General features: G+C 36.6%; 1 protein-coding gene across 1 annotated transcript in view; it reads right to left on the reverse strand.

Moving 5' to 3' along the window:
- LOC114364482 (hemicentin-1) overlaps positions 1-21,750 on the reverse strand; it is an 82,595-nt gene extending 60,845 nt beyond the window's left edge. Inside the window, exon 1 of the mRNA XM_028320652.1 lies at positions 21,699-21,750. The gene's annotated coding sequence lies outside the window, so the exon portion shown is untranslated. The remainder of the gene's footprint in view (positions 1-21,698) is intronic.
- Positions 21,751-25,669: the final 3,919 nt, after the last annotated feature.

Here is a 25,669-nt window from a genome sequence, read left to right on the forward strand (position 1 = left end):
TCACATTTCCAATTATATTAAGGTTTAGATTTCTTTTGCACAAAAATAAATGTTTATTAGGATTCCGCACAGGGTTGCATGATTTAAATCAACTTGATTTAAATCATGATTTAAATCACGATTTATATTGCATGATTCTTTTAATAAAAATCACTGATTTAAATCAAAGGCCGAAAATGGAATTAATGAAAGGCTGGGAGTTTATATTAATCAACTGTAATGTTCGAAAACAATGTTAATAATAAGTGTTAATGTATGAAATTGATGTTTTGAATAGAGAATCAGAAAAAAATATTTTTTCCGTACAAACATGTTTGCGATTTTTTAGATAACCACACAATTTATTTTTTTTGGTGGTGTTGCCAGCTCTATACACCAATTCTACGTAAATAAAAATGTTTTCCGTAAGAAAAACTAAAGAAATGATCGCAAAACGTAATAAAAATCGAAAAAATCAAATAAATAAAAAAAATCGTGATTTTTTAAAAAAAATCTGATTTTTTTGATTAAAATAAATAAATCATGATTTTTTTCCACCCTGATTCCGCACAACTTCATAAAAATTCTAAAAACAAAATTTTACAAAATTCTATTAAAATAACAGATACTACACATTAAAAAATACCTAGTGTCATACAATTTTCATAACTTACCATTTATTTTTATTTCTACTTATTTATTAAAAAAACATACGGAATACCATGCTCATAATAGCTCATACTTGGTCGTTTTTTTGTATTTTAGATTTGTTTTTATTTTGTTTCAAAGAAGATGAGTTTTTTCTCTTTCTTGCTAGACGTAATTCAATTTGCGAGAATATCAATTGATGAATATTAGATTACCTACATTATAGCATCTCATATAGCTTTCGTAAGTGGTGTTTTGCAACAAATACATACTGATATTATGTGCTAGAAATTGCACTACTACGTCTAAATAATCTCCATATTAGATTAAATGAAGCCCAAAATCTAAAACCCCCAAACTTACGACTTTCATTTCACGTACTTTGTCGAATCTCACAGACAATTTTCAAGTTCTCACAACATATTTATCGGCAATTGTGCGACCCAAAAATACGCGACTTTGTCGTACTTTCGCGTGATTTGTGATTTTGTACGTACAATGCCAAGTGTGGGGAGCACAGGGAATACAGAACAGTACACGAGTGGAATACGGAGTGTGGGAAAATCACTTCTTTCGGATTTTAAATTTGGTCTTTGTAACCGGGATTTAAGGGATGTAAAATGTGTTTGTTACTCTAAACTTAGGGTAAAAATACTTTGAAGCATTTTGCTAGTGTGAAATAATCTAAATTGTTATTTTGAACTTTGTCCGTATGTATTTTTAAGTGTTACTTTTTAAAATTTAGGCTGAGTTGCATCACCTTATATTAGCCGTGACTATAACCATAATAGGTGATTTTTGTATGGAGTTTGACGTATGGGCTTTTGATGTTTGTTTACGTTAAAGTAACATGGTGCAACCCACCTGTAGTGTCATTGTGTCAGTAATTTCAAATAATCTTATCCTACGTCTTGATTTTTAGCACTGAACGCGGTTTTCTACGTCAAATTTAAATACAACAATCGAACAGGTACCTAAGTAAGTATGTACTTAAAAATCAAAAGACGCTATTTCAAACTAAAGGCTGATTAACACATGTTAAGTAGATAAGTACGTAACTAAATTTTTACTTGATTTGTCTGTCAATTTGTTGGCGGGGTTGGTCACTTGACACGTTTTTTCAAGCAGTTTCATAGTAAACAAGAGCTTGACGTTTGGAATTAAGTTAAAATTTAGTAACCTACTAAATACCTACTAAACTACTTAAACCAGCCATTACTGACTCGCAGTTAATTGAATTGAACGAACAAAGAAATAAATCCTGAATTTGTTCAAAAGAAAATAATTATGTATTAACGTTAATGCTGGTATCTGAATCCTGATTTATAATTTAATAGTCATGATCATACTCGTATGTACGAGTATATTACTATTAAAGTATTGAATTCCATTCCATTAAAGAGTATTGGTTGACTGGGCGACCAACTCGCTAACTGCATTTTATATCAGTTTTAATGGAAATGCATAGCAAATAATTATACTTGTAACTTCGACCTGAAAAGCCTGTTAAAACACAATAATTTGTGTTTAAATAGCTGAATGCTGGCATGTATTGTGTCGATACGGATCCAATATGTATAGAAAAAAGCACATAAGACTGTATATTTTGTTCCGAACTCGCCTCTATTACAACTGCATAACTTTTTTTATATTTTTTATGCATAACAAGGCAGGTATTTGACCACAACCGCACCTGATGTTAAGTGGGATGCAGTCTAGGATGGTACATATCTGCCCTGTAAGCGCTTATTCACTCTCGCCTTGAAGATGCCCGGATTAAAGTTTTCGGGAAAGACAGCAGCAGGCAACGAATTCCAGTCCCTAGGGACTCTAAAAGAGTCATAGAAACGCTTAGTGCGAGCTGGTGGAATGTCAACAATATAGGGATGGCACGCTAACCTGCGTCTGGTTCCCCGATGATGGAAGGGGGCTGGTGGAATTAATTCGTGTAATTCTTTCGCACATTCTACATAATACATACATAATACATTCCACTTAATATGCCTCCGTTTGTACTTACTGAGTTATTCATAATAAACAGTTGCAAACAAACACAGCTAGACAAGGCCATTGAAACACAATCCATAAGTTATGAATCAAGTAGGTACGCATTATGGTAGGCCATCATTATATTATAACTAGCGGCCGCCCGCGACTTTGTACGCATTGATCCTGTTTTACCCCCTTTTCCCGAATTTTCTTTGCTATAAACCTCACGGAGCCCGAGACCTTTCCAACGAATGCAAAACCGTGGAAATCGGTTCGTGCGTTCTGGAGTTATAGCGTCAGGGAGGAAAACCTGACTTATTTTTATATAGTAGATAGTAGATTAGAGCAAGATTTCTTATTCCTCGAGTAACATAAATATTATCATCGTCATTTTATCTTTTAAACTCGTATGTACGAGTATAATAGGAACGCGACAAGAAAGATTCACTGTTTTTTTCATCCAGCCGCTGCCAACGATCATCTTGAGGTCATCGGTCCATCAAGCGTTGTCTCCAATCAAGATTCTATTTACTTCACTTTTCCTCGATTCTTCGAAAGTATCGGCCCATCGATACGTAAGTCGATGAAAGTATGGTATTCGTTTATGGTCGTAGTAGGTCGTGGTTGACTGGCAGAGAATGCCATCCGGCATTAAGTCCGCCACAGTGCATTGTATTTATGTGCAGAAGTTTAAAATGAATAAATAAATAAATATGGTCATAGAATAGCTAAAGCACCTAGCGGAATAGACTTGAAAAAAAATCGGAATAAGGTAAAAATGCTCAAAACCCTTGCCTAAAATGTTGGCTTCCAGTAAAATCAGAGCTTAACATTATGAAGTTGCCAGCTGGGCGTGCAAAAAGCTAAACATGATAGAGCTTTTTGAAAGCTTTTCCGACCAATTTGGACGGTGTCCGGTCCGTCCGTTTTTGCTACCTCGCGTGTTGCCTTGACTGAAAACCTGAAATACGCTTCCCGTTTTGAAAATACGCACATTTCTTGGTATACCTACGTGAATAATAGAGTTCTGAAATCAGTTTTCATTCCTTTGATAAAAATATTACTTAAAAAGAAGACCTGGACCTCTAGAAATGTTATAATGCATTCCTTTCGCTGCGTTACATTTTGAGATAAGTATAAAACGTATGAGAAGATTTCATTGCAACGAAAGCGGTTCGGACAAAGTAAATAATTTTTTTTTTTTTTATCCACAACGAGGAAGCTCTTAGCCTGAATCTCACCTGATGGTAAGTGATGATCAGGCCGAAGGTCGAAGCGAGCTTCACCCGGAATCCTCAACCACGGAGGAACTGGCTATCTTACCTCTAACTGCCGGAACACAACAATGCTGTTAACTTTGTTGTTATGGCGACAGACTTAGGTAAGATGGTGGTAGCTAGCCAGGCGGACTTAGAACAAGCCCTACCACCAACCAAACCGAACAGAAAAATCTGCCCCCACTGGGAATCGAACCCGGGACCTCTGTGTCTGAAGCAGGTCTTACCACTAGACCACAGAGGCGGTTAATAACATAAGTAGAGTTATAAGAATAAGTCACGTATAAAATACATAATATTAATTGACATAGATAAAAAAAAACTTGAACATTCTTTCTACAATCAATACAATCAAGCTGATTCAAGTTTGAAACTAGATCCACTGACAATGACAATGACCAAGGCGGAATGGCAATGAAATTGATTACAGCCCTATTTTAATCTAATAAGTAATTTAAAGGAAGACAGTTTCCCTTTAAAAGATTTAACTATCGCTAGATTCCATAGAATTCTGAAACTACTAGGAACTGTTAACCTCCACCTTCACAATTTACCTTGATTTCTAAGAAGTATACAAACTCGCCCTAACCTTGCACTCTATCAATGTCTTTACCTAAAATCAACTTGTCCATAATGGGAAATCTTTTCAGTATATAAAAACAGGCCAAGTGCGAGTCGGACTCACGCACCGAGGGTTTCGTACTAAACTTGAAATTGAGGTCTTTTGAGCAAAAACAACAAAAGACTAATGCCCGTTTTCTCCATCAATCCCTAATTTATAAGTGACCCGTATGGTAACATATAACAAAATATTAGGGGTTGATGGTGAAAACGGGCATAAGTCACCTTTGTTGTTTAAAAGCCCCTCTTCAACATTAATTTTATTAGCTTTTGAATATTAGTTTTTATTGTGCTATCAGGCCTACTGATACCATCATCTGTGAAAATTTCAACTGTCTAGTTTCTAGATTCATAAAGTACAGTATGGTGACAAACAGCCAGAACATTGTAGTCTTAGTAATATGGTCCCATTTTGACCTTTTACGGAACCCTAAAAAGATTAAGGTACACCGACAAGCTTGGACCATTATCGCCTATCGACTATTTAAGGATCAAGGCGTCATTATGTGCCTGTCCATCATTGTACCTTCGTAAAGAAGGCTTAGCTAAAGGATTGATGAAGGCAACTTGACTAGAATGTCGTTAACAGCCTGAAAGTGTTTTGATAGTTCACCTGAGGGTTTTAGGGTTAAACCTAATGATTAATTTGATAGTTTAGAACAATTAGTGTTAATATAACTTAATTATTTTGCCCATAAAACTTCGACTGCAGTGGTATTAAGTTCTGCGGTTTGCATTAACTGCCACACTTGATTGGATATAAAATAACAGAGATTTATAAAATACAAATAATAACAAAACGGTGTAAGCGTCCAATGATTATACCCTTACCTACTTATTCATATCTCTTGTCAAGAAATAAATAGATACTTCTTAATATAATTACACGTCACAGAAAACTAACAAAATATTTACTCAAGCTGAGTTGCACCATCTAAATTTGACCATTACTATAACTGTGACAGACTTAAAGTAAGAGGTGCAACCTAGTTTGAAATGGCACTACTGCACTAGTTTGGCGGTCTTATCACTAAAGGTAGTTGGTAGTTGGGAAGCCTAAAATCAATTAAAGTTGCTTACTACCCAACAACAGAACGCTGGGCCGTAACAGCGTATTACACTTGAAAACAACGGGTTCATCCAGTGTCTAAGTAGCTCAGTTGGAAGAGGAGTCGCCCGGCAAGCGAAAGGTCGTGGGTTCAATTCCCGCCTTAGGCAGTTCGATTTTTTCAAGAAAATAATTTTCAAAACAGAATGTTTGCTAGATTGAATCCCATATCCACAACCAGACAACATCATTATCTACAAAAACCGAGTCATCCCAAAGCGAAGCGTCCTATTTCTGATAAATAAACTTAAAAGGGTTGGGTAGGTCCCGAGGGAGTTAAAGTTGGGAGCAAACGTCGAAATGTAGGCTGACGACCTTTTAGCGAATGCCTGAATTAAATTTTTCGGTAACGGTGATGGATGACGGATGATAAGACCCCGTTAAAATGTTAACGTGCATGTTTGGTAATTTTTTAAAGTGATTAAATGGGTGGATATGTAGTTTTTAAGGTGTGACTTATTCGTTGGTTAGTTTTAGGGAGTCGTTTGTTATGTGTCATTGTTTTATATACATTTTTTTAATAAGATTGCCCAGATCTACTTAATGAATGTCTTAATTCCTGCGACTCTAGAGTTCCGATTAGTGTCAACATTCTTACAAATACTTCGCGTTATAAAAAAAACGTACCTAAGTGATCTCTTTTCGGGATGCGTTTTTAGTCGCCAAAAATTCTAGATTAATATATCGGTGATACTCGTATTGTTACCTAATTAAGAGACTAATAAGGCTCGAAAGGCTTAAAGTTTCATTGTATCCTTTCCATTAACTAACCTACATGCTGAATTTGTTAGTATGTGATAACATAGTTAGGATTTCGACCTCTAGCAGACTTTATGACTTAACTAGCATTTCCAACTCCTTTTTCAACAAAAGTTGGAATTCGTAGCATATTCGACCTTGCATGATTCTAATTTCAATACCGTATGAGAAATTCGCGGCAAAACCGCAATTTCCGTTACAACATTTTGCTCCACAACTGAAAATTAAAATGGAAAGAATTCCAGAAAATACATTCCAAGGCTGTTTTTACCACCGAATATATTCTTTAGCTGGATCTTGTTTTTCAGGCTGTGTTGTTCTCTTATTTACATAAACAGTCTGCCGCGAAATTTGAAATGCAGAATTGTGGGAATATTTTGGTGTATACGTCATTAATTATATTTACACTAGTGGCAGCCAGTGGTTTTGGCCGTGCAAATACCGCATCCCACAAAAGGGCAGTCTCTGAAAAAATCTGGATTTTTTTTACTAGTTCCGTCCTCTATAGTCTGATCTTAGTGTTGAAGTGCGATCGTAATAAGGTTTTTAAAGTGAGCATTGCAAACGGTGAAATGCTATCGACCGCGGGCTTAGGTGAAGTTCAGGTTCGTTTAAAAGACTGTGTAAGGACACTAAGTGAAACTTATTACGTACCTAACTTAAGTACTAATTTATTATCTGTCAGTGCTTTGACAAAAAAGGGTTATGTTGTCAAATTTGACAGAAATTCTTGTATTATTTACAATGGTGATGAAATTCTAGCTACTGGTACTCAAATTAACGGTGTTTATCAACTCGACACGGTGTCAGACAACGCCAGTACTGTGGAACAGGAGTGTACCATAGTGGCGTCGCCAGCAGTAGACACGACATCCCATGATTTGTGGCATAAGCGTCTTGGTCATCTGAACTCGAGAAGTATGCAACTTTTACAAAAAGGTATGGCTAATGGTATTTCTTTTAATAATTCGACTTTTCAGCAATGTGTGTCATGTGTTGAAGGGAAACAGAGTAGGCTGCCATTTCCCAAAAAGTCGTATAGTAGAGCTACAGAGGTGTTAGGTCTAGTTCACACTGACCTTTGTGGTCCCATGCAACAGCCATCTCTAGGGGGAGCTAAATATTTTCTTAGTTTCATTGACGACTACACAAGGAAGCAGTTTGTTTATTTTTTGAAATTCAAACATGAAACTTTTGAATATTTTAAACAATTCAAAGCTCTTGTGGAAAATGAAACCGGAAAGAAAATAAAGGTACTTAGAAGTGATGGAGGCGGAGAATATATGAGTTCTAAATTTCAGGCTTATATGAAGGCGTGTGGGATCAAACACCAGAAGACCATACCAGGCTGTCCACAACAAAATGGCGTCGCAGAACGAGCCAACAGGACTGTGATGGAGAAGGTCAGGTGCTTGCTGCGAGATGCTGGCCTCGGAATGANAACCAAAAAGTTTCTAACTTTCCAACACTTAGAACTAAGGTGCTTAATTCAATAATTTAAAATTGTGATTTTGAAGGCTGTATAAGGGCCCTCGCCCACGGCTACTTTTTGACAGCATCGCTACTAACGCGCGTTAGTCGCATTTGCAACTCACTACTACAGAAGTGATGCCAACGCGCTACAGCAGCGCGACTGCATCGCTACAAAAAGTCACCGTGGGCTAGGGCCCTAAGATATTATGAAACGAATGCTATTACGACTTTAATTGTTTGCAAAATTGCCAAAGTGCAAAAGACGTTAATCTAGCAAAAGCAAAATTCTGGTACAAACAACACTCGTTAAGTAAACTCAAAAAGAACCGTTACAAAATAAAACGTAGCGGATTTGACAGATTTTAGGGTCCTAATTAAAGGTACAGTCCAAACAAATTTCCAAAATAAACAGTCCCAATTTGAGCCAAATGTTCAGCTTAGCATCCATGTTGCCGGGTCAGTCGCAAATTATACTTCGCAGAACATCAAAAGTCGCTAATGTGCACACGACTAATTCGGTATTTGGCCACAAATGCCTGTGGGTTAGGGCTAAAGTCACGCGTGACAGGAATACAAACATGGCCGCATGGGAGCCACACAAATGTTTTTCATATGTTTTTTTGCCTAGCTCTACCTGTGACTTCGTGCGTGTGTAATTTACTTCTTTTAATTAGGTAATGTTTAAAGAATTATTATTAGTATAGAAGCATAATTATACTAACTCGCCTAATTTTTTCACATAGTCTGTCAAAAGTCAAAATTATACGTTAGTACTTAATGGATACAGTCATTTACTTAGGTGTCCGATAAAACTGCTCAAACAGACCAATTTTCCGTTATCATTTCAACATAATATTATTGTAAGCTCTGCTTTATTTGTGGTTTATTATTTTAATTGTTAGTCGGAATTAATTACTTTATCTTCCATTCTTCCATCTTACATTCCAAAGGTAAAAATATGTATTTTAGAGTAGACGCATACCGTTGATTTTCCGTCGGCCGATAGTTTAGTCGGGCAGTTGATCAGTATGGGCATGTATGGGAGTGCGCACACTACACCGATTCGATTAGGCCGATTCTTCATACAATTTAAAATCGGGCTCAACTATCGGCCAACTAAAAATCAACGGTGTGCGCCTACTCTTAAGTGGCTCGTCTTCGAAGAAACAATAGTAAATTTATGAATCGGTAACACTACGCAGAATTTGCTTTCCTTACTATTTCGCTTCTACTCTAAGATTATAATGGTTTCCTAGTATATAAGTCTTTACAGCACAGTTAAAGCCTCCTGCTTCTAGAAATTTCTGAGTAGTTTTGAAAAGCCTTCGAGAGAGGTCCGCATTATTTCTAAGTAAAGTATAAGTACTAACAAGTTTCAAACCACACTATGTAGATAGAAAACCCGTACCTACTTGTTTTTTTTTATAAAACACTGGCCCATTTGTTGTCCCGAAGCAGTGGTAGGGTTAATACTGGGACGTGTAAAAGCGCCTTTTAAAAGCCTACTACTTGCAAAAATAAAATGAGTTTTATGAGTATTATTAGATTTTTTGAACGAATGAAACCCCTGACAAAAGCATAATCTATACTTATAAATTATAAGATTTATTATAAGTTATAATAAATCTGTAGAGAGGTCAATTCTGTACATGAAATATATTTTCAAAATAACTATCAGGGGGTGATTATTTAGTGATCGATACTGATGCCAAAAATGAAATCAGTAAAATTTTATCTGTCTGTCTGTATATTTCTTATAGAAACAAAAATTACTCGACGGATTTTGACGAAACTTGGTACAATTATTCTTCATACTCCTGGGCAGGTTATAGTATACTTAAAAATATACTGAAAAATCTAAACCACTTAAGTTAGACGCTTGAAATTTGGCATGCAGGTACCTTAGTAAACTTAAAGCTTAGTTACAACAGGATATTGCGAAATTCCCACGGGAACGTGAGTTAGCTGGAAAAAACATTTGTATGAAAAAATCTAAACCGCGTAAGATAGACGAAGGGGGTAAAACGGGATCCACGCGTACGAAGTCGCGGGCGGCCGCTAGAAAATTATAAATTTCATAATCGTCGCCTATCTGATATTTCTACTATTATTACTCATCACGGGCGAACAGGATAGGGCTCTCTTAAATTACAATTTATCAGATCAAACCTGGGCATTTGTTGCTTGTCTCCAAATGGACCTTTAAATTTCTTAGTATCAAATGAAAATTACCTGACCTAATCGCCCTGAAAGTTCTTTGTCCAAAAGACAAAAGAGTAAATTAAAACAATTTAATAAACCTTTGAAACTTCTAACTGGTTCAGAACAGTCTTAGAAAACAATGGCGGATATTCTGCGTCTTCAATTTTTGATAGCGCTTATTATAAAAGAGAAAATAAATTTGAAACAGTCTTGAATAAAGAAAGAATAAAAATAATAAAAATGTTACACGCAGTTTAATTGCTTGCGGCTACGAGTCTTCAGGAGATTCTGTACCTCTAGTAGGAAAAAGTTCTAGTAAGAAAATTCAAAGTGTCATCGAAAAATTTTGTATGAAAAATTAAACAGCGCCCCCTATATTATAGCCGCCCTAGGGGGCGCTGTTAAATTTTTCATACAAAATTTTTCGATGACACTTTGAATACGCAACGAAACGAACTCGAAAGTTTTTCCTACTAGAGGTACTGAAGATGTATTTTTATCGTGAAAAATATAATAGAATAAACATTTGTTAGCAGCTTTTAAAAATAATAAAAATAAAAACTCTCATAAGACTACCTTACTTAAATAGAGTTTACTTTCGAGGAAATATTGTCAATTTTCCAGTCCTAGCTGAATTTCTTTTTAGAGTAAGTATGTATATCTCTGCTATTTTATAATTGAACCAAAAGTCAAGAACATGAACATAATGGACTCCATATATGTAACTAAAGCAACTATAATTATTGAACTGGCGATATCTATCGCAGAACCGTTGAAAGATGAATAAACTCTAACGGAGAACACGTTTCGGCAAGTAAAATAAAGGACGCCCTCCTGCTCGATGGACCGACGACCTCAAGACTAACTGGTAGTGACTGGATGAAAAAAATTGATATCGTACTCATGAGACTTTTTAAAGTCATTGACATTCTTTTAACCAGCAGATAATTGTTTTCGACTGAAATCCTAAAGTTGTTAAATGCTGGATCTACCATATTTAACCATATGGCCCGTTGATTCAACGGGCCCCCCGCTTAGTCAAGTCAAATATTTTTTACTGTCTCATTTTTCTATACTTTGAGTAATAAGGTGGGCCCCTAAGTAGCCTCTTATTAGCCCAGCCCTTAAACTCACGGTCCAGCCCTGTAAATACCTAATTCTTGTATACTCATCTATTTAAAACCAAAATCGCCTAAACAAAAAACGAAACATTTCCCCAAGATAAATAAATAGCACTTACCCTGAAAATACGAAAAGTACGAGTCTCGTGAATCTCATTAGGATCGAAAAGGTGACAGGATGACACAAAATGATTTACGGGGACATTAATGTAGGTATAAAACGACGTTGCTGTGATTCCTTGGGGGGAGAAAGTCAAAAGGTTTTAAGGTGGAGCTGTTTTTTTATTACAAGCTTTATATTGACTTCACTTGTTAGTATGTGTGGGACAAATCTTGCAACTGAATTTAAGACCAGTTCTCCCCAACCGATTGAGCTGAAATTTGATACACTTATGTAAGTACGATGACAATGCAATATTATGGTACCATTGAGCTGGTCTGATGATGGAGTCGGGAGGTGGCCATAGGAACTCCTAAACAAAACGGCGGAAACTCATCGAGTTTGGGTTCGTTGGATTTGTCTTTTCGAGCACTTTAGTGTTAGATAACGTCCAGGGTCCTNTTTTTTTGGTTTCTATTTCACTTGTCAAGTTTGGTGTATATTAGACCAACCTCTATAGGTCAAACATTTTTCTCAGTGAGTGCCTGAGGTATAGTACGGGCACGGGAGGGGTGATTTTGACATAATAACGTGACAGAGCATAATATTTCGCTGACAAAGTATTTTGAATATCACCAACACGTATCTCATATCATTTCTAGAAACCGTTTGGTTTTGTTTAGTTTATCGTTAAAATATAGGCAGGTAAAGTGTAAAGGATCTTGTGAGAATTTATATTGAATTAGCGGCCGTCCGCGACTTCGTACGCGTGGACCCCGTTTTACCAGTTTTACCCCCTTAGGGGTTGAATTTTGCAAAATTCCGTCTTAGTGAGCACCCCATGAAAAACTTGAGATTCCTAGCACTTGTTGTTTCTAAGATTTCGTGATGAGTGAGTGACTCAGTCAGCGAGTCTCTTTGATTCAGTTTCTCTGTGAGACGTTTTAGGATTTTTAATTACCTAGTCCAATGATTGGCAGACTTTGTAAAACGATTCCAGTAACGTCAAACAGGGCAGGCCTCCTACTAGGTGGACCGACGGTCTGGTAAAGGTAGGAAGAGCCTGGATGCGGGCAGCGCAGGACCGTTCATTGTGGAAAACCTTGGGGGAGGCCTTAGTCCAGTAGTGGACGTCATTAAGCTGAAACGAACGAACTTCAAGCAGCATTTGCTAATATTGACTCTAAATATTCAAAGTTATAAATATGGAAGCCTAAAAGATAATTAAGTAAAGCCTAAATCCTACACAATTAAACCAGCTAATGAATTTTGTTTCTTATCTGCCGAAGTTTAAATTAATGGAGTTTTGATTTATGGGCAAAATTAGGATAGTCTAGTTAAGGCTACCTTTTCACAGAAGTGGAGCTTATAAAAAATATATTTTTCAAAATACAGATGACAAGAATCTTCTTATATCTATAAAAGCAAAAGGTCTCTGACTGACTCACTCACTCATCTCGAAATCTCAGAAACTACAAGTGCTAAGTAGGAGTCTTAAATGCATGGAGGACATGGAGGTTCCTTTTAGAACGTAAGTGCTCACTAAGACTAGTAACATAAATGTATAGCTTTGGCCAGAACGGAGCTTTGTTACCTATGCTGAGTGAGGCATAGTGATATACAAGTGTCAGTGCTTGGCCAGGCTGCACGCGTTTCAGGTCTTTTAATATTTACTAATATGTACCTACATTCTTCATTAATGGACGTCATTTAGCTGAAACGAATGATCGACAATTTTTAATAGACCAGATTTTTTTAAACATTTAATAGGCTGAGTTGCACCACTTAACTTTCACCATAACTAAAACGATAACCGGTGCTTTTTGTATCTAGTTTGACAGATTGACGTTTGTCAAAGTTAAATTAAAATAGTGCAACCCAGCCTTAGTGTAGTAAAAGTAGACAACTTAAAATTCTTTAAAACTACACCATTATACAGTAAAAAGGCATGCTACATTTCGGGTACCAAGTTCCACGGCAAATCCAATCCCAAGTACGGAATGGTCCGAGACAGTTCCATTTGTTGGAAGTTGGAACCCAGTTCGAAGTATGTTGTAAACTGTGTTACCGATCTCCTGACCAGTGCTTAGATTTTTTAAAATACCGACTGTAACTTGAATCGAAAAATTCGACTAACATTTTGTTGCAATCACTAGGACGCCTCACTTCACTTCACGCGTGCTGAGGTCATTTTGTAACTAATGCGAAAGAATTGACATGCTTGGCGTGCAAGGAACTACAAAAAATGTAATATAATTAATGTGACTTGTGGGTGGACGTCCCACGCTGCGTTTACCCACAAGGTGGACCGACGACATCATAAAGGTAGCAGGAAAGCGCTGAACGCTGGCCGCTACTAACCGGGTAACATGGAAAGCATTGGGGGAGGCCTATGTTCAGCAGTGGACATCCTATGGCTGAGATGATGATGATGATGATGAATGTGACTTTGGGTGAACCTATTAGTTCACCAATCTACATATATTGGTGTTACTTTTTTACGAACAATTTTTTTATGCATAACAAGGCAGTTATTTGACCACAATCGCACCTGATGTTAAGTGGGATGCAGTCTAGGATGGTATAATAATAAACCGATTTCGATGAAACTCTACTCTACTACAATTTCTTGTTTATTCATCAGAATGAAATTAGGTTTTTATGCTCTTTTTAATGATATTGAGTGAATTGACCAAATTAAAACTACAGGTCAATTGTAGTTGGTTGCATTTTGTCAAAATATTAATTCAATTCATCATCACACTATTATCAGTCTCCTATGGAATTTAAACCTGTGACCGCAGCTAGTTAAATACGCAAACCGCAGACAGGTGACATTCTATGTTATAAATATTTTATAAATAAACATTAATGTGATAGTAAATTACTGATAAAAAACCTGGTTGTAATTAGACAATTTTGATTTATTGTTACGACAATAAAATTACAGTAACATAATCATTTTTGGTAACGAACAAAAGGTCTATTTTGAAATAATTACATTATTCGGTAAAAGACACGAACGTAATACGTAATAAAATTACATTCTTTATCAGAGTTTTTTGTCGTTCCTACCTTCATACATATGCATGAGGGAGTTAGATTTTAACCAAATCATGCTTGTTTAACCCCAATGCTCACTGGTAAAAGTTACTTCATCGTTTTCCTCGCTTCAATGTAAATGAGAAGATAGCATTCCAGGCGATATGATAATTTCACTTTACTAGCTTATGGCCGTGGCTTTGTGTGCTTTTCGGTCTTGAAATGTAGACTATTCTGTTAATAGAAATACTTTTTTTTGGTTCTTTTATAGAAAGAAAGAAACATTTATTGCTATGGGCATCACACAAAGACAATGGGAAATAAAAAAAATCAGAGGTAACACATAAAACAAACAATGGAAGAGAAAGTGAACAGTGCCACCATGTCGTACAGCGATGCCCATCTCAATGGGACTCAGCATATGCCGTGGCTCACGGTGAGGGAGGCCACGACGCTGGTTTTTAGAGTGTTCCATGCCGAGTGGGAGTCACGGACACTAACCTATCCGATTTTGGTCATAGCGACCACTTCGCTTAGTAGCTTCTTAACTGTCTTACGCCCGTATTCATAAACGATGCTTGCTTAAGTGAAGCAGTTAGCGCTGTGATTGGTTGGTGTGTCACCCTGTGCGTCCACGCGCACTGTGAGACCTCATAGTATTTTTTGTGAATACGGGCGTTAGTGGCATTGGTTCGGCCGAAAGGCAGAATGTACACAGTTCATAAGACATAGAGCGGAATTTACACAGTGCATGAAACATACAAACAAACATTGTCAAAATACATTGTCTTATGGCAAGTTCTGATTGTCAGTGATGTCCAAAAAAACTTTTGAAAATGTTAAAACGTAACTTTAAAATTATCAAGATCCTTTTCATCCTCACCTAATCGTATAACCATCTTTATTATCTTATTAATTATTTCAGTCGGATATTTTAAAAGTTCCCTCAATCCAGTTAGCGGTGTTACAGTTCCCTTTATTACGTTAACGCTCCCCTTCTTATTGCTTTTGGGAAACATATAGATGCAAATTGGCTTAATATCCCCCTTTGGAAAGGGGATACGCCCCGTACTGATCTGCACAGGGGTGGATTTAGGGTCCCCGCGGGCCCTTTGGTAATTATTACGTTAAATTAATAAGCAGCGTAGCTATAACCTTATTGTTTTGTTTATATTTCAAGGTATGTGTTTGAAAGTGGTTGTTTAAAAAGTAACCTCTTAAAGTGGCGTATTGGATTAATTTTTTGGTACGACTTAGATTAAGATTTTGGAAGAACAAAGTAGGAAGGGGCAATTGATGTGACTATTTTCACTCAAACACAAAAATTAAAAGAATTAAAAAAAACTACTTGTAAAAATCGAACTGCCTAATGCGGGAAACGAACCCACGAAGTAGAATTGCAATGATGATAACGTATCTTAGATGCTTATTAACTGCTTAATACTTATTTACACTCTTGTTAAAACTGTTTTAAAGTGACACGTCAGCAGGGAGTAAATAGAACCCAATTTCTTAGCATTAATCTATATTTCTATACAAGACAGATAGACAGACAGACTTACTACAGACAAACGTCAGTCTTGCTTTCACGCCTAAACTACTGAACCAATTTTGATGAAATTTGGCATAGAGATAGTTTGAGTTCCGGAGAAGGACATAGGATAGCTTTTATCCGGGTTTTTGAAACAGGGACGCGCGCGATAATGTTTCTGTGACAGACAAAATTCCACGCTTGGGAAGCCACGGGCGGAAAGCTAGAATCAAAATATGCCACCAACTGAAAAACGAGGTATATTATCCTGCTTTCGCCTCCGAGATTTATTTTACCATGTAGTACCCCTGTACGACAACCCAATCCGCACACAATATTCAGCGTAGTAGTAGTAAAAAACAAAAGAGCGGGCAACCCCACCCCTACCACGCTGTGGGCTCGGTGTCCGAGCGGTCTCATTCCTTTGTGCGCACGNCACAGCGTGGTAGGGGTGGGGTTGCCCGCTCTTTTGTTTTTTACTTGTACTACGCTGAATATGTGTGTGCGGATTGGGTTGTCGTACAGGGGTACTACATGGTAAAATAAATCTCTTCGGCGAAAACAGGATAATTTAGATCGAACTTCACTTGGTAAGTTCGTTTGATCATTCAATTATGGACTAAATGAAAATATCCTTTCCAAACAATCAAAACAGTGAAATGCTAGTCTTATTCGCAAATCTTGTTACATTTCATGGCGTCTCTATCAACCTCCAATCCGGCTCTGCTATCCAGCGAGAATAATTTCGTTAAGCTCATATTATCGGTTAAAATTCAATTTATGGTTAGTTCGTAATCACCACAGTTCCAATTAGTGGGTGAATGAAACTGTGGCGTGAGACGGTACGTTTTTCTTTATTTTTCACTCTTGGGTAGTGTTGGGAATAGTCGACAGTTTGACTTTGTAGAATGTCGATACAGTTATTTGTATCGACTATGCCTTTTTTCAACTTCGTACAAAACGTCATTTACACGAGATACGAATAAAACTTTGAGTATTTTAACTTAGATAGCCTAGGTCTTTAAAATTACTCAATGTAATAGTAGCACCAATAGCATTGTAACTAGCCATATTCAAGTTTAAGCCCAGAATGAAGAAGTGAAAAAAAGTTACCAAAAGATTTACAACTCGAAAAATATCACCTACAGGTGGACCTACAGAGCATTTTCTTGATCACTTCTGGATTCTTACGATACAACAGGTAAAAACTTAGTTTCCAAAGCACGTTTGGTTCGTAAAAGGGTGATAGAGCGGCTCTTTCTTGTGTTACAAGAAAAAGGTCTAAACTCACCTTAAGATATCTTAATGTATTACCTTTTAAGTGCTCTTGTTCATACTTAGTACAGTAAATTCGTAAAACGATATCTTGGAATTGAAAAGTATGAATGTGTCGATAGACAGTTACCGATAATTCGCACAACCCACATCACTATTCTTGCCGTCGAGTTTTCAACACCCGCCGGGATGATTTTTCGTTTCAAATAATGATTTTCGCTCGTAATGAATTGTCTTTGTGCATTTTTTGGAACTTTTGTCTAGATTTTGGTTTTTGTTGTATCCAAGCCATTGTTTGGGCAAACAAAAGCTTTTGATACAGTTCTTTAAAATCGTTAAACTAGTACAAAAAGTACGTACCTATATGGTCTCATGTAGCTTAAATAGATTTCTATTCATTTTAAAGTGTTTATACACTTTTTATTTTAAATGAGTTATATTGAAACAAAGACAGAGTTCTCAGAATTGTCAAGCAATTATTTATAGCTAGCACTCAAGACGGTCTCTAAAACAGCTAAATTATGTGCAACAACTAAACAAGACAGACTATGCATGGCTTCCATCAAATAACCCTTGGAGTAAAGGGGCCAAAATGAATATTAAGCAACCCTGTATAATGCGAGATAGCGTTCAAGCTATAAAGCAAGAAGGTCAACCGAACCGCTGGCAATTTTTACTTGAAATTACTTATAAAGGCTACGAAGAAGTTACGGCCGTTGATATTTGGTATTTTAAGCCCCAAAAGACGTTTAAGGCTTTTAAAGGCATCCCATAAAGGAAGCCATAACGCTCCGATAGTATTCGAAATATTTTTATGTAGTAATAATATGGGGACGATGGAAAAAATACGTTGAAAGATAATAATAATATTCACATAAAATGTGGTCGGACCTTGGGAGCCAAAACGTGGAGTATGACATTAAAGTTGATCCTTCTTCTTCATCTCATATAAGTTTTAATCTTGAACGAAGTCATTCAGAAGTAGACTAAAGTTATAGACTCAAAAAAGGTAAAAAAACAGAACCAATGAAAGTTAAAATAAATGGGCTCTCAAAGGAAAATTATGACCCAGTAGACGTAATTGTATACAATATGTAAGTTCTATGAACTGACTTCAACAACAGAGCTGACTATTTTTACCTTTTATTACTGAGATTGTAAGTCATGGGCAAGCACTTTTTATTTAATTATTCAGCTTTCAGAAAACTATCAATTCAATGTTTATTCACAATTAATGGTTTTTGACAAGTCGAAAATTTAAAAAAATCTAATAACTTGGTAACCATCCAGTTTTGACCCCTGGTTCACTGTACTTAATTTGTTGCTAATGACCTTTAATATAATTGTTTTCAATTTCGAGTTTCCCTGTCACCATAATTTACAGTAGGCATTTGCTTATTCACGCCTGTAGAAAAAAGGTCATATAAAGTGTTCGGGAAAGATAGGGTGATACTCTTTGCATCACTGTGGAATGAACTAAAGCGGGTTGATGATGATTCATAGGGTGAACTGAAATAATATGTGTAAATACCTATTTGCCCAACACAATTTAAGCTAAAATAGTAAGACACGAGTCTTAACGCGACGTTTATTAATGAGTTACATTATGTACTCACGGCTTGACGTTTCGGCTGCGATGTTGCAGCCGTGGTCACAAGCAGACTTAAAAGTTTCAATACAATTTATTAAGAACTACCACACATAACTCAATCTGCGAGATTGTGCATGATTGTAGATGCATGATTCAAACTATTAAGACAACACTATAAAGTGTTTTATTTCACGTTCTTTGCGCTCGAATCCGAGACTAGATCGTATCAAAATTAATGAGCTGTTAATTTGATCAGATACGAGTATGCGAGCATTAAAACTTCTAAACTTTATAGTTATAGTGATTTTACGATCTTTTTAATTTCTCTTTACGTGTCATTTTATGATGTTCGATTTTATGGTGAAATTTAGTGCGTTTGAAAAGCCTTTAAAATGTTATGTCTAACATTAAATTTAAATGTGCTTTAGATTATTTAAATCTGATAATTTACATAATGAAAATTAATAACAATCATACCGAACTACGGCCTCATGGAGGTAGCAGGAAACCGCTGGATGCAGGCCGCTACCAACCGGGCGATGTGGTAATCATTGGAGGCCTATGTTCAGCAGTGGACGTCCTGTTGCTGAAATGCTGATGATGATGATACTAAACCTTTTTTTTTTACATTATCTTGAATTCGGACTTCATAAAGTTGATATCTTCGTTCATAGAAAAATGTTTTTTTTTTATTGTAATATAATTTAAGTATAGTATATATATATAGTATAATAGTAGACCTACCGAGTTGCAGATATTATTTATTACAATATTTTATGTAATTTTTATTAGGCAAGTTTTTCTTTTGTATGTGTGATGTAAAGAATAAATCGATTTCCAGACTATCCTCAGCCTCTACCATAATGTATAAGTTATCAAATATCAAATAGGTACATGCTCTACGTCTATTTCTTAACAGTCTGTTGTGCTTAGACTCCCCATTTCTTGATGACAATGTTGGAATGTCCATCTGTTATGTAATAAATACGATATAAGACCATGTCAAGCTAAATCTATACTAATAAATGCGAAAGTAACTCTGTCTGTCTGTCTGTCTCACTTTCACGCCTAAACCACTGAACCGATTTTGATGAAATTAGGCATAGAGATAGTTTGAGTCCCGGGAAAGGACATAGGATAGTTTTTATCCCGGTTTTTGAATCAGCGACGCACGCGATAAAGTTTTTCTGTGACAGACAAAATTCCACACGGGCGAAGCCGCCGGCGGAAAGCTAGTATGTAATATTAGATTGAAGTGAGTCCTACTTATTATGAAAAAAAACGGTGTTTAATAAACGTGTAAAGATATTTTAAGCTTTCGCATTCCATTTCAAATAAAATAGAGAAACACATGAAATATATTTTCAAAATAACTATCAGGGGGTGAATCGTGATCTAAAATGCAATCAGTAAAATTTTTGTCTGTCTGTCTGTCTGTCCGTCTGTATGTTCCTTATAGAAACAAAAACTACTCGACGGATTTTAACGAAACTTGGTAGAATTTTATTCTTTATACTCCTGGGCAGGTTATAGTATACTTAGGAATTCCCAAGGGAACAGGAATTAGCGGGAAAATCCTTTTGTATGAAAAATTCGCGAAAGTCGCGGGCGGCCGCTCGTCTAATATAAAACTACTAGCTTTCCGCCCGCGGCTTCGCCCGCGTGGATTTTTGTCTGTCACAGAAAAACTTTATCGCGCGCGTCCCTGTTTCAAAAACCGGGATAAAAACTATCCTATGTTCTTTCCCGGGACTCAAACTATCTCTATGCCAAATTTCATCAAAATCGGTTGCGAGGTTTAAGCGGGAAAGCGTAACAGACAGACAGACAGACAGACAGACAGAGTTACTTTCGCATTTATAATATTAGTTGGGATGGGATGGTTTTGTAGCACAAGAAATAATAGAGGCATTTGTGCTAATCGCATTTATATTATGTTGATATCAAAATATCTCCTGAACGGACTGAAACTCTCCTGAAAATACGAAGAGAATATTTTAAAGATAAATTAGGCCTCTCGGGTTCCATCCATAGGTTAAGTAGACCTACGCCCAGTTTCAGTCCCAGTCTACCATTTAGTATTTTACCCGACTGCGCGACATAAACGAGTAGTAAAGTGTTTATTACAAAAGTAACTGCGAAAAATCGTTCAGACGACTATCTTCACTGACTTTGTTCAGCAATGGCCCTGTGGCTGAAATGCTGATGATGATGATATTTGTCTAGATTTTTATTAATTTAATTATTAATTATATTTACAAGCTTAATTGCTTACTTTGGGGCTAGATGGTGCTGTGTGAGATTGTCCAAAGATATTTAATTATTATTTTTTATTTTATTGAACACCCTTTATATTATTATCATGATGTAGTTTGTTATTTAAATCCGCAAATAAAAGCGTGGCAATTGAATCGCGAACAGATTTACATTTAAATGTAATCCAAATGAACCACTATGTGTAATCCATTTAGGTTACATAATTCAACATATTTTTATCCTAAAGCTTAACGACTTTCATTTTAAAAACACGATTTTTGTTGTAGGTTTACAGTAAATAGCAGTTATACAATCCATCGTTAAATTTTAACTGCTTTGCGTATACAAAAAGCATTAATTAAAGCTTTAACAAACGTAATTACGTAGTTACTACCCTGATATTTTTGATAGTAAAAAATATAACAATATTGATTCAATATTCGTAGTATTTTTTATTAAATAATTAAGTTGTACCTATGTTGAAACTTTCAGGGGTTGTTTTTTTCAAAATCTAGAGTCAAATAAACATGTTTATTTTGTCATCTTATTAAATTTTTCATTGAAAAAAAAAGGTAGAAGTTGTTTAACAATACTTAATACTTGTAAACTAATCTCCACCCAGTGGGTTCCTTTTTTTCGAAACCATTCATAGAGTTAACATAATATTATAATCTTCAAGGATGTTAATTACTAATAATAACATAATACTAATTAGCAGATATTTACCTATGCCAGGAAACGCCTCATTGGAGTCCCTGGGGCTAGATCGGCAAAAACTGCGTTCCTCTCATCACCGTAATTAAACTCATTACCTAAATAAACACCAGTCAAATTCACATCACTACAACAAAAAATAATTTCATTAATTTATTTTTAACGAATCACAAGAGAAAATCACAAATTTTTGAAAAAAATTCTCGCGTATTTCCCAGAGGAAAGTTTGACGAGCGAAATCGCCTGCTCACGACACACGAGTGCCCAGCGCGAAAGCTGAGGCCGTACTGAGTGTCTCTATAAGGCTGCGTGTACTACCATATCCTGCTGAAGTCCTCGCTTCACTTCATACATTGACTCTTCGACCGCAGGTAACGAATTTCCATCATTCATGATGGAAGCAATGTATACTTACTACTTGTTCTGCGTCGCTTAAGAGGTGATTTCCTGAAAACGCTAATCAAAGTCCGACAGCATATCAAGTTTAGCACTGTAGCATCTTATTTTGTTGTATTAGGTGATATTTTGCAACAAAAGTATAGTTAGACGATTATTGTTGACAATACAGTTGTTGAGTTTACAAGCGTTATAAGCTTATAGTTTCTTTTTTTATTTTACGAATGTGAGATAAAATTATTTTATTAACTTAATCAAATGATTCCAATTAATGACCATTTGGAAGGAAATCATTCGATTAGGTTTAACGTCAGTCGTAAGAAAAGGGTAGCATTATTTTGATGATGGGATGGGATTTCACGCTTTTGCAGAATTACTTAACTTTTCTATTATGTACCTATGCTCTAACTAAAAGATTTTAAGACTACAATTACTTATAAACTACAGTATTCAACATAATGTTCTTCCTTTTTAGTCCTTCTAATCCTTTTTAGTAAGCATTTGTGGAAAATAATGTTGTTTCAAACTAAAGTATTGAAAAAAGACATGGTCAAAATGGCTATCAATCTTTTTCAATGGTGTTTTGTTTTTCTCGACCTAATGACTCGCATACTCTACGACCTAGTGATTCAAACAAATTCAATCCAACTATAATATGTACCGCAGTCGCAGGTTCGAATCCCGTTGGAGGCAAATAATGGGACATTTTACACTGTACTTTCTGTAATGTTCTGCACCCGATGTAATGTTATGCGAACATTTTCTCAGTTTTATATCTGTGTATTCAAAACGGGCATAATTAAAAAATAAGTGGAAAGCATTAGGGGAGGCCTATGTTCAGCAGTGGACGTCCTATGGCTGAAATGATGATGATGATGATGATGAATTAAAAAATAAAAGCATAGAAATCAAAATGCAAGTTAAATGATTAGGATGTTAAAACAAAGTAGGAGTAACCCACTCTAACCTTTTACCTTGTTAATGAGAAAACTAGTAGTTAGAAACTTTTGGTGACCTACAAAAGTTGACCCAACTTGAAATTACCAATTAAACTTAACTTTGAAAACGTTAGTGTGCGACAATTACGTCGTTTTCTTTTAGTTTTAAACCACAGTCATGTTTAGACAGCACATAACTATGATGATAACTTAGAGCTTAAAGCACACGATGCGTTGCGGCAGTGATGCGACACGGTAAAGATTTCAGGACTTAGCACAATTATCAATCCGGAAAGGGATCGTAACCGTATCAACACGAGGCGGTCAGTATTCTTTGTATGAAATTCCATACTGTAACGCACACGTATCCGCACCGTTTAAACCGCCTCTGTGGTCTAGTGGTAAGACCACCTGCTTCAGACGCAGAGGTCCCGGGTTCGATTCCCAGTAGGGGCAGATTTTTCTGTTCGGTTTGGTTGGTGGTATGGCTTGTTCTAAGTCCGCCTGGCTAGCTACCACCATCTTACCTAATTAACAACAATGTTAACAGCATTATTGTGTTCCGGCAGTCAGAGATAAGAAAGATAGCCAGTTCCTCCGTGGTTGAGGATTCGGGTGAAGCTCGCTTCCACCTTCGGCCTGATCGTCGCTTACCATCAGGTGAGATACAGGCCAAGAGCTTCCTCGTTGTGGATAAAAAAAATCCGTAACGTAAACGCCTCGCCTCGCGATTGACAGCTCGCGAAATGTGATACGGTGTTGACGTGTTGATCCCTTTCAGAGTTGATAAGTCTGCTATGACCTTTCGCCATATTATACGACGTGGCGCAGCACCGCTCGTGTGCCCGCCACAGATATTTCTATGTAAGACGACGCAGCGACACCGCTCCGGCGTCGCACCGCCGCCGCAACGCATCGTATGCTTTGGCTCTCATGCAGTTGTAATACACGTATTCATCACGATGTTTTGTGACAAATTTAGGTAGTCAGATGTACCTACTAGAGTGTGTGGAGATTAAAGCAAGACGTATGTTTCATGAAAGCTATGGTAAAATGTAATTATAATAATTATGATAATTTTAAGACTTAAAAAATAGGTTAACTACCCGTAATTTATTTTGAACCTCGTACCATTTTATCCTAATACTAAGTAAGTACTGGTACCAACAATCCCAACTAATATTATAAATGCGAAAGTAACTCTGTCTGTCTGTCTGTCTGTTACGCTTTCCCGCTTAAACCTCGCAACCGATTTTGATGAAATTTGGCATAGAGATAGTTTGAGTCCCGGGAAAGAACATAGGATAGTTTTTATCCCGGTTTTTGAAACAGGGACGCGCGCGATAAAGTTTTTCTGTGACAGACAAAATTCCACGCGGGCGAAGCCGCGGGCGGAAAGCTAGTTGTTAACTACTTCGATAGCGAATATGAGTTTCCCAGTGTCGTCCAGGCACAACACAATCAACAAAACACAGCAACAATCGAACAGGTACCTTGTCTGCCGCCGCGCTGCTGGTAGGTACTCTGTAGGACGCCGCCGGCCGGTAGTTAGGGCTTCGCCCGGTGTCTTCGGTGGTTCACTTGAGTCACTAACTTCAAGCAAAGTACTGTGGAGGCCTCACACACAAAACATTTCCAAAAAGTCACCAAATTTCACATTTCCGTTGGAGCACACAATAAGCGTGGCACTCGCGGAGCCGGCCCAAACGCGAGAGGGCGAGCTGCATAGCTTTCGTTCGTTTTCCGTCGTGGACGCGGCGCGGCGCTACTGTAGTCGCGCGCGCTCGCCGTGTAAGTTTTGGCGGGACGGAGTTGGCGGCAGATTTAAATAGGTCCCGCGCAATCGTACCGTGCTCATTGAAAGTATGTGTGCCTGAACACTAGTAATTATTATAATTCATATTAATTAATAATTTATTTTCATACTGAACTCTATGTTATAATAATGTAAATCCTGTAATAACTTAGCCTTTTGGAAGCTAACTGGAAAAAAGTTGTCACGACGTGAGAATGGGGCGGCCATAATAATAATATAGCAAAAATTGTGTAAAACATTTTCAAAATGAAGTTGCTGGTTACGACGTATTTCCAATCAGCTATTATGAGTTGAAATTATTTTACCTATTTAAACTGTGGAACTTAAAAAACGTTTATGGTCAAACAAAATGCGACCCTGTTTACTATATTGTGCTCAAAACGTTTAATTTAAAATAAACGTTTTGAATTTGAATATAATCATGCTCGTTTACTTGGTAATTCAAAAGCGAAATTGATTTTTAAAGAAATCTTACAATCTACAGTCGAAACTTGAATTTTCATTTCTATATAAAAAAGACTAGGTATTTCTATTTCTAATGGTTATAAAACTAAAAAAATGTTATTGTAGGTACCTATGCCAAGCACTAAAACTTTTTTATTCAAATATTGGTTGATAAGGGCAGCAGGAAGGCGCTGGATGCAGGCCACTACCAACCGTGTGATGTGGAAGTCATTGGCCTATGTTCAGCAGTGGACGTCCGGTGGCTGAAATGATGATGATGATGATGATGATTGGTTGAAATCCGAGGAAGATTTTATAAAGATGTGTTAGGAATAGGATGAAATCTACGAGTAAATATATATGTATGTATATAACTCAAAGGTGACTGA

This window comes from Ostrinia furnacalis, unplaced genomic scaffold (assembly GCF_004193835.3).
Source record: "Ostrinia furnacalis isolate ACB-3 unplaced genomic scaffold, ASM419383v2 OfSCF7441, whole genome shotgun sequence".
Taxonomy (NCBI): domain Eukaryota; kingdom Metazoa; phylum Arthropoda; class Insecta; order Lepidoptera; family Crambidae; genus Ostrinia; species Ostrinia furnacalis.